General features: G+C 42.1%; 1 protein-coding gene across 3 annotated transcripts in view; it reads left to right on the top strand.

Annotated features, from left to right (window-relative positions):
* The first annotated feature begins 5,779 nt into the window (after positions 1 to 5,779).
* The window catches only part of IST1 (IST1 factor associated with ESCRT-III), a 29,510-nt gene continuing 25,207 nt past the window's right edge, over positions 5,780 to 10,082 (top strand). The window contains exon 1 of one of the 3 annotated variants that reach the window (XM_012742419.3): positions 5,780 to 6,819. The gene's annotated coding sequence lies outside the window, so the exon portion shown is untranslated. The remainder of the gene's footprint in view (positions 6,820 to 10,082) is intronic. The other 2 variants (XM_075995768.1, XM_012742414.2) reach the window with 2 other exon arrangements.

Genomic DNA, 10,082 nt, shown 5'->3' with positions numbered 1-10,082 from the left:
CTTTGTGGGAGGGGCTACGTTCAGCTGTCAGAACCTCAGAGGGGGAAGATCTTGAGACTTCTTTTGGACATCTAATTCTCTAACATGATTCTCACTAATCAAGAATAGTAAACAAAGCGAGACTCTGTATCAAAAAAAAAAAAAAATAGTAGCTGTAGACCCCGGGGCAGGGAACGTTGTGGCACTGTTGCCACTTAAAAGGCATCTGGGACAACTGAGAGCGGTTGGACTCACTTCTAATAAAACACCTCCTCCTCGGCATCGCCCCCGCTCTCTACTATTTCCCCCTTGCCTGCCTTCCTCTCATTCTGTCTTCTTGTAGAATGCTTAAGCCAGTCTCTGACATCGCCTACTTGAAGAAGTACGGAATGCAGCGGGAAGAAGATGAGATCTGGTAATAGAACATCCAGCTTTGAGTCCCAGCTCTGCCACAGACCAGCCTGTTGACTTCGGGCAGGTCACCTCCCTGTTCTGAGCCTCTGTTTCCTAACATGTAAAATGGATAATGATGTCATAATTCCAGGCCCCTTCTCTCATAGGGTTGTTATGCCAGTTAAGTAAAATGAATTTCTGAAAACATTATGCAAATATTTCTTATGATTACTGGCCCGACAAAGGCAGAGCTAGTGAGGATGCTGGCTCTTGCAGATAGAGTGACGAGTCTTGGTATTTGCATAAAGCATTCTTGCAAATTGTCCTTCCCCAAAATCTTTAATAAGATGATGTCATTGTCTGCATCTCGTGTTTAATATGACAGAACGGCTGTATTGAAGGATCTTGGTCCTTCACAATTCTGTGATAAATAGCCCATTCATTCATTTTAACTGGTATATTTAGATAGGAATTATTATTATTTAACTTCAGTCTGGGAAACATTTTAATTCATTAAAAAATTTAATCTCTAAGTAGCCAGAAAATGCCACATTCTCGTCCAACCCATAAGTTTTTACACTGTTTTATGTAAGAATGCAAGATGGAATAAACACTGGCTTTTATATTTAACAGCAATTCTTGATCATTTTAGACTGAGGGATACAAATATGGCTTTGTTATGTCACTTTAGAGTTAGCTGACATTTTCAACAGGGAAGTAGCTTACAGGTAACGTTAGCCTCCAGTGAAATTTCTTGGACTCATCGTTAAGTTACTGTTTAAAGTTGGACGGCTTGTTCTGTCTCCTTGAGTTGCAAATAAAATGAGATCATAATAATGCTATTCCTTCTTTTTTTAAATACCATTATACAAATGAGTAATAAGGCTGTTCTTATAACCTTCCTTTGCTCTAAAATGTCTCTGAGACCTGTAGTCCCAGTTACTCAGGAGGCTGAAGCAGGAGGATTGCTTGAGGTCAGGAGTTCAAGTGCGATGTAGAAAGAACCCATCTCTTTAAAAAAAAAAAGAATTATTTTCCTCTGCTCTCACCTAAACTTGTCTAGATCTAGAAGACTTTTTAATTATTCATCATTTCTTTCAGCTTCCCTTTTATTTCTAGTTTCCCAATCTGTTCACAGAGTTATGCCATTATTTTGCCACTTCAACTATATTAACCTTCCCCTTGAAATATCTTTGTAATCCATTTTATATTTATTAGCTCCTACAATGACCTTGCTAGGGCTTTCCATTCCAAAAGTAATAGTATGAAAATTTTAAGAACCTCATACTTAAATATTATGAAGGTATAATTCACATACCATGAAACTCACACTTTTAACATGTACAATTCAATTGTTTTTTGGTATATTCACAAGGTTGTACAACATCACCACTAATTCCAGAACATTTTCATCACTCTCTCCCAAAATCCCATACCATTAGCAGTAACTCCCCATTCTTCTTCCCCCCAGCTCCTGGCAACCACTAATCTTATTTTCTGTCTCTATGGATTTGCCTATTCTGGACATTTCACATAAAAATGAGATCATACAATATAGGACCTTTCATGTCTGGCTTCTTTCACTTAGCATAATGTTCTCCTGGTTCATTCACGTTGTAGCATGTATCAGTATGTCATTCCTTTGTATGGCCAAATTATTTTCAGTTGAATGGACAGACCACTTTTATTTATCCATTCATTAGTTGATGAATATTTGGCTTGGTTTCCTTTTTTGGCGATTATGAATAATGCCACTATGAACATTTGTGTACAGTTTTTGTGTAAATATGTTTTTAATCCTCTTGAATATATATACATGTACTTAAGAGTAGAAATGCTGGGTCATATGGTAACTCTGTGTTCAACTTTTTGAGGAACTGCTCAACTGGTTTTCAAAGTGGCTGCACCATATTATATACCAACCAGCAATGTATGATAGTTCCAATTTTTCTACATCCTAGCCAACATTTGTTATTGTGTCTCTCTCCCTCTCTCTTTTTTTTTTCTTTTAGAGACAGAGTCTTGCTCTATTGCCTGGGTAAAGTGCAGTGGCATGAACCTAGTTCACTGCAACCTCAAACTCCTTTGCTCAAGTGATCCTCCTGCCTCAGCCTCCTAAGTAGCTGAGACTACAGGTGCATGCCACCATGCCCAGCTAATTTTTCTATTTTTTGTAGAAATGGGGTCTTGCTGTTGCTCAAGCTTATTTCCAACTCTGGGTCTCAAGCAATCCTCCCACCTCAGCCTCCCAGAGTGCTAGGATTACAGGCGTGAGGCACTGAGCCCGGCCTTTTTAAATACTCTTTAATAATTTAAAAAACCATTCTTATCTGGAGGATGTTTAGAAAAATACATCTGACTGGTTTTGGCTTGCAGGTCTGTTACGGACTCTTACTCTGTTAATATTTTTTTTTTTTTTCAGACAGAGTCTCACTTTGTTGCCTAGGCTAGAGTGAGTGCTGTGGCGTCAGCCTAGCTCATAGCAACCTCAAACTCCTGGGCTCAAGCAATCCTTCTGCCTCAGCCTCCCAAGTAGCTGGGACTACATGCATGCAACACCATGCCCAGCTAATTTTTTCTCTATATATTAGTTGGCCAATTAATTTCTTTCTATTTATAGTAGAGACAGGGTCTCGCTCTTGCTCAGGCTGGTTTTGAACTCCTGACCTCGAGCAATCCGCCCGCCTTGGCCTCCCAGAGAGCTAGGATTACAGGTGTGAGCCACCGCACCCGCCTCTGTTAATATTTGATCCAAACACTATATCAGGTTTTAGTTACAGCCACTAGTAATAATCCATTTACATACAAAAAGAGTATCTGTTTAGGTACCAAAGAAATGTTACATGTTAATTTTGCTCCTAACAGTGAAACAGGATTTTCAAGTGAAACAAAGTGTGTCAGTTTTTTTATTTTTTATTATGTTTAGCTTCTGAATGAAACTGGTCTGTTCAGCGAAGGACAGAAATGCTGTTTTGAATAACAAGCTGATTGTGGTACAATTCACAGTTGATATATTATGGGATCTAAATAATTAGATGAGTTTTGCTAAAACCCAGGACACAGGTGATTGTTGAATCCAAGCAACTCCTGAAAGCAATTTTTCTAAACAAATCATATCACTTTTAGTTAGATAGGGCTCAATGACACTTTTAGTTCATCCTTACTTTCATGAACACTGCAATAATGTCAAGAATCCCAGATGTCATCTAAACACACTGTGGTACAGAGGGCTTGGGGAAATAGAAACTCTCATACATTGGTGGTAGTGCTGTACATTAACAATACTTCCTCTTTGAAGGGTGATTTGGCAATATCTATTAAAAATAAAAATGCACCTACCCTTTGACCTAGTTCTGCTTCTGGAAATTTACTCAGTAAGTACAATTCATGCAGGCAAGTATCTAATCATTGCAGCATTGTTCACAGAAGCAAAACATTGGAAATAACCTAAATGCCTGTCAACAGAGCACTGCTTAAAAAATTATGGTATACATATACAATGGAATATTATGTAGTCCTTTAAAAGAAAGAGAGTTATAGATAATTACTGATAGGAGACAATCTCCAAGATATATATCTTAAAGCAAGTTACAGTACCATATGTATAGTATGCTACCATGTGTATAAAAAAAGACATACATATGGTTTTACATGCAGATAATATCACTGGAGGAATATTGACAGCATTAAACATTATCTGTCACTGTTCTAAGATCTTTTCATAAATTAACACATTTAATCCTCACTTTATTAAGGTAGCTGATATTATTCTCATTTTATAGATGAGGAAACCAAGTCACAGAGATTAATTTGCACAAAGGCACAAGAATCTGATAGCAATGGTTATTGCTGGAGAGAGTGGCTGAAAGAGTAAGGGTCAGATGAGGAACGCTTATTTTCACTGTATATCTTTTTCAGCTGTGTATTTTGTTTGCCTTGTCTGTGCATTAAATAATTTTATTTTTTTATTTTATTTTTTTTTGAGACAGAGTCTCGCTTTGTTGCCCAGGCTAGAGTGAGTGCTGTGGAGTCAGCCTAGTTCACAGCAACCTCAAACTCTTGGGCTCAAGCAATCCTACTGCCTCAGCCTCCGGAGTAGCTGGGACTACAGGCATGCGCCACCATGCCTGACTAATTTTTTCTATATATATTAGTTGGCCAATTAATTTTTTCTATTTATAGTAGAGATGGGGTCTCGCTCTTGCTCAGGCTGGTTTCGAACTCCTGACCTTGAGCAATCTGCCCGCCTCGGCCTCCCAGAGAGCTAGGATTACAAGCGTGAGCCACCGCGCCCTGCCTCTAGAACTTTTTAATCTCCTCAAATGGAAACTCTGAACCCATTAAACAACAATTTCTGGCCATTGTGGTGGCTCATGCTTGTAATTCTACCACTTTGGGAGGGCAACACAGGAGGCTCGCTTGAACCCAGGAGTTTGAGAGCAGCCTGAGCAACTCAGTGAGACCCTATCTCTCCCCCAAAATAGAAAAATTAGCTGGGTGTGGTGGCACATGCCTCTAGTCCCAGCTACTTAGGAGGCTAAGTCAGGAGGATTGCTCGAGCCCAGGAATTTGAGGTTGCAGTGAGATATGATGAGCCCAGTGCGCTCTAGACTGGGCAACAGAGGTAGATCCTCTCTCTTAAAAAAAAAAAAACAAAAAACCCCACAAAACACAATTTCTCATTCTCCCCTCCCCCTAGTCCTTGGCAACCACCATTCTACTTTTTGTCTCTATGAATCTGAAGTTGACTACTCTAGGTACTTCACAGAAATGGAATCATACAGTATTTGTCCTTTTGTGGCGGGTTTATTGCACTTAACATGATGTCTGTTAAGATTCATCCGTGTTGTAGCATGTGTCAGAATTAAGGCTAACATTCCATTGTCTGTATATACCATATTTTGTTATGCAAGCATCCCTTGATGGACACTTTGGTTGCTTCCACCTGTTGGCTGTTGGCTATGAACATTTTGAAAAGACACATAAATGTACAACAGTAGCCATCATCTGATTCAACAATTAGGATTTTTGCCATTTTACCCCCACATATAAGATGAATTTCTTAAAATTACAAAAAGAGAGAACATTTTCTTACAAAATTTCAATGCTATTTTTAGGCTTATCAAAATAACTCTTAGGTTGTTTTGTGTCATGTAATACCTTGTCCATAATATAATAATTACACCTGATTGTCTCACAAACGTCTTTTTAGTTTGTTTGAAAGAATATCTAAATAAGATACACACATTATATTTGGTTGCTGTGTCTGTAAGGCTCTTTAAATTAGAGCACTTTCCCTCCCTCCCCTTTTTTTTGTTTATTTTGTAGAAGTGACTCAATTTATATATGCATATGTTTACTGAAGAAAAAAATTCGCACATTTTAAAGGAGCCAAACACTGTATTTTGAGGTCCTGGAACCTGGTCTTATCTCGAGATGCTGCAAATGGTTACAGAGACACGGTATTTCTAAATCCACATAAACCCACAGGGCAACGCGCAGCTTGGTACTTGTCATGACTGCCCCAGCACAATTCAGCAAACCACAATCTTGGTCCCCGTCTACGCAGCCTCTACAGCAGGGGGCAGGATTACTTCCTTCTGGGAGCCCGTTCCAATGCTAAAACCGAGTGAATGGATTTCAAGTTAAAAACAAAGATAACCAAATGAAAAAAGTTTCCTCTGAATCCAGAGATAAATGAGAGAAATTGCCAGAGAATGTGGTGCTGAGGAAACACGACTGAATGAAACCCAGACCGGAGAGATTCTGGTTGAACGGGCAATCAGACTTGGCTGAAGCGCGGAGCAGGGGACTCAGAGTCGGTAGATGGAAACGGAGAGACGAGGACGAAGAGTCGGATAAACAGCGGTGAGCTGCCAGAGAGGGGTCGAAACCCATTCGGCTACTCCACCCGGGGACAGAAACCACGGCTCCGGCGAAAGACCCCAAGGCCCAGAGGAGAATCGAGCAGGGGACGGGAGCACGTCTCGGGGAGCAACGCCTGACGTTTGAGAGACAGTACTAGAAGCCCGTTTTTCTGGGGGCCGGAACAACCCGGAAAAAGGGCACTGGGCGCAAAGTCGCAAAACCAGCCACAGACCCCACCTCACCGCGCCCAGGGCAAAATCCAGGGCGCGCCCAGAGCAGGTGACTCAGTGGGAACGACTTGCCACCCGCCAGTCCGTGCCTCCGCCACAGGAAGTAGTCCCTCGACCGCGCCCGCTCCAAACCGAGCCGAGGGAGACAGCCCCGAAGTCCTCAGTGCGTGGGTCCGGGCAGCGGCGGGAGCGCAGCCAATCGCTGGGAAGGAGAGCGTGGCTAGCTCAGCCCCCGTGGATCCCTCCGCCCGGGCGCTCGGGGTGCTGAGGCCGAGGGAGACGCCATTTTGGATGCTGATCCGTGGTTTCGAAGTCGGGCTCTCTTGTTTTCACGCCTGGATTCGGTCAGGTGAGTGTGGCATCCTCAGCGTCAAGGGTTTGCTTCATCTTCTTCACTTTACGCTCGGGATTTAGCAGTCCCCAGCCAGCGCTCGGGGGTAGGGTTCAGACGACCGCGGAGGTGGCAGCTGAGGAGAAAGGGAAGGATCTTGGTAGTGGGGCTCAGGCCAGAGGTCAGGCCCGAGGGGCCGCGGGGCGGGAGGCGGCCCCGGCTCGGGGGATAAGGGCCTGCGTGGCTGGGCCGAGAGCTGGTTGAATGCCGCTGGTCCTGGGTACTCGAAGCCGCCAAACTTTCCTGTTCTCCCTGCTCTAAGGCGTCTCTTCCCTGGGGCAGAAACGTCGCGACCTCGGTCTGGGCTCGGTCTGGGCTCTGTGGCTACACCCTCCCCGTCTCCTCTGCCCCGGGAGACTTCGGGAAGGTAGGTGACTGCAGTGCCGGAGGTCGCCTCTGAGTGCCAGCAGTCTCCACCGAGCGGGGTGGCCTCCTGGGCTTGTCTCTGGGGCGCCCAGACTCGGGCCCTCTTTGGCTGGAGGAAATTACCGTTTCTTTCGCTGAAGCAAGCGTTGGCTTCTGCTTCCTTTCTGAGACCCCCTACGTGTGCGATGAGAGACCTTGTGAGGAGCCTGCAGCCCTATCTTTGTCGCTCTCCTCTTTGTAGTCTCAGCGCTCCTCTTCCGGGGTGCTGGAGGTGAGGTGAGCACTTGGAATTCACCGGTATAAACATTGTTTTATCAAGATTATTTTACTTTATTTTTGAGACAGAGTCTCACTCTGTGAGTGCCGTGGCGTCAGCCTAGTTCACAGCAACCTCAAACTCCTGGGCTCAAGCGATCCTCCTGCCTCAGCCTCCCGAGTGGCTGGGACGACAGGTATGCGCCACCATGCCCGGCTAATTTTTTCTATATAAGTTGGCCAATTAATTTCTTTCTATTTATAGTAGAGATGGGGGTCTCGCTCTTGCTCAGGCTGGTTTCGAACTCCTGACCTCGAGCAATCCGCCCGCCTCGGCCTCCCAGTGTGCTAGGATTACAGGCGTGAGCTACCGCACCCGGTCCACTAGTATAAACTTTAACAAGGATCCGGACCTGACAGTGTCTGTTCATAATTAGGTAATGACACTGTAGGATAATCACAAAAGACAGCCACCTGCGCTGTGCGCCGTAGTAGACTGAAAGTCTGGTCTTACACAGCTCTTTTGGGGAGTTGTAGTTTTTAAAATGGTGACGTATTTTAACTTTTTGGCCGTGCGTGGTGGCTCACGCCTGTAGTCCTAGCACTTTGGGAGGAGGCGGGCGGATTGCTCGAGGTCAGGAGTTTGAAACCAGTCTGAGCGAGCCCCCGTCTCTACTAAAAATTGGAAGAAATTAATTGACCATCTAAAAATACGTATACAAAAAATGAGTGGTGGCGCATGCCTGTACTCCCAACTACTGGAGAGGCTGAGGCAGTAGGATCTCTTGAGCCCAGGAGATTGAGGTTGTTGTGAGCTAGGCTGATGCCACGGCAGGCTCTCTAGCCTGGACAACAAAGTGAGACTCTGTCTCAAAAAAAAAAAAAAGAAAAAGGCGATGTATTTTAACTTTTTATTATGGAAAATTTCAGACAGACAAAAGTAAAGAATGTAATGAATTCCTTCTTCATCCACAAACCAGTAGTTCTTTGGAAACTTTGTTTTTACAGCTTCTTCAGAACCACCCGTTTTGGCATAGAAGACAAAAGTGTTTTGAAATGTTTGTATTACAGTTTTAAACCATCCAGTTTCTTAAGTCTTATTTTTCACGTATTGACTGCCACACTAGAAAAAAAATTTTTTTTCACCAGAGCCATGGTGTTTTATTAAAACAGAAGGATCCTTTCTAATTTGTTATATTTTATTATTTTCTGTGGGTGAGTTATATGCAACACAATCCACGTTTTTAAAGTTAAATTGTCAGTGTTAATTGTAACAGGAAGAACATCAACAAGATTTTCACTAACCAACTACAGGGTTTTGCTTCAGGTGGCCCAGGGCTCAAAACTAGTCTGAGTTAAATACAACTCACTTGGCAGTCAATGTGTTGAAATAGTGGTATTATTTTGTCCAAATAATTTTTGGTTCTCCTTTTCTTTCTTCCTGTGCCTGTTTCTTTCTGGCTTCTAAATGATCATGAGCTCCAGAATTCCCAACTCCAGTCTACTTAATTTAAGCTCTTATATTTTAAACTAATCAGAATCAAGTCCCAATTAAATCTAGCCTATTGTGATTTTAAAATACAGCTGAAAGAAAGTGTAGTCTGAAGAAATAATTTCAAATACAGGAAAAGTAATGTGCACATGAATACTTCAGCATTATTTATATGATATAAATGTTGGGGAAAGAAGAAAATTATTACCCAGTGGAATATTAGGCAGCTGTATTTTAAGGTTGTTAGACTGTAATGTGATAGGATGGTAGGCGATAGAAGGATTCTATAGTGTTTGTAGTCCATTGGTATAGCTTTATAACAATATACCTTGAGAAAAACTCTTCATAAAAGTATACTGTAATGTTTTTGTGTTAACTTTATTGAGAAACAAATTAAGGTTAAGGTATTATATTTTCATGTTTATAGCTTCCGGAAAACTTCAGATTCTCTGAATCTGAAGCCTGTACTTTCTTGTGAATTATACATGATGCTGCTGGTTCTTAGAGTCTTTTTATTAAGTTTTCAGTCTTGATTAGTTTGTTCGGTGAAGATTTGATTATGTTTATAGTGTGAAAATATAGTAAACTTTGTGGCAGCCTGTATAGGAAATGATTTTAAGGGGATTGGATTATATTATGTTGGAAATGCCTTCTAGCTCCACATTATGTTTCTACTTTTATATCACATCTTCATAATTGCAATACAGTGGTCATACCTAAGTCTGTAGAAATCACTTATTTTATAAGAAAAAGTGTTCAGAATAAATAAAACATTACATTTCAAACACTAAAGTTTTTGTATATATTGCAAAGTATCTCTGTAGCCACTATTCTTTTTTTTTTTTTTTGAGTCAGAGTCTCACTTTGTTGGCAGGGCTAGAGTGCCATGGCCTCAACCTAGCTCATGACAGCCTCAATTTCCTGGGTTCAGGCTATCCTCCTGCCTCAGCCTGCTGAGTAGCTAGGACTACAGGCATGTGCCACCACGCCTGACTAATTTTTTCTATATATTTTTAGTTGGCCAATTAATTTCTTTCTATGTTTAATAGAGACGGGGTCTTGCTCTTGCTCAGGCTGGTTTTGAACTCCTGACCTTGAGGGATCTGCC

The sequence above is a fragment of the Microcebus murinus genome, chromosome 20, assembly GCF_040939455.1.
Source record: "Microcebus murinus isolate Inina chromosome 20, M.murinus_Inina_mat1.0, whole genome shotgun sequence".
NCBI classification, from domain to species: domain Eukaryota; kingdom Metazoa; phylum Chordata; class Mammalia; order Primates; family Cheirogaleidae; genus Microcebus; species Microcebus murinus.
This window is presented reverse-complemented; position numbering and strand designations above follow the sequence as displayed.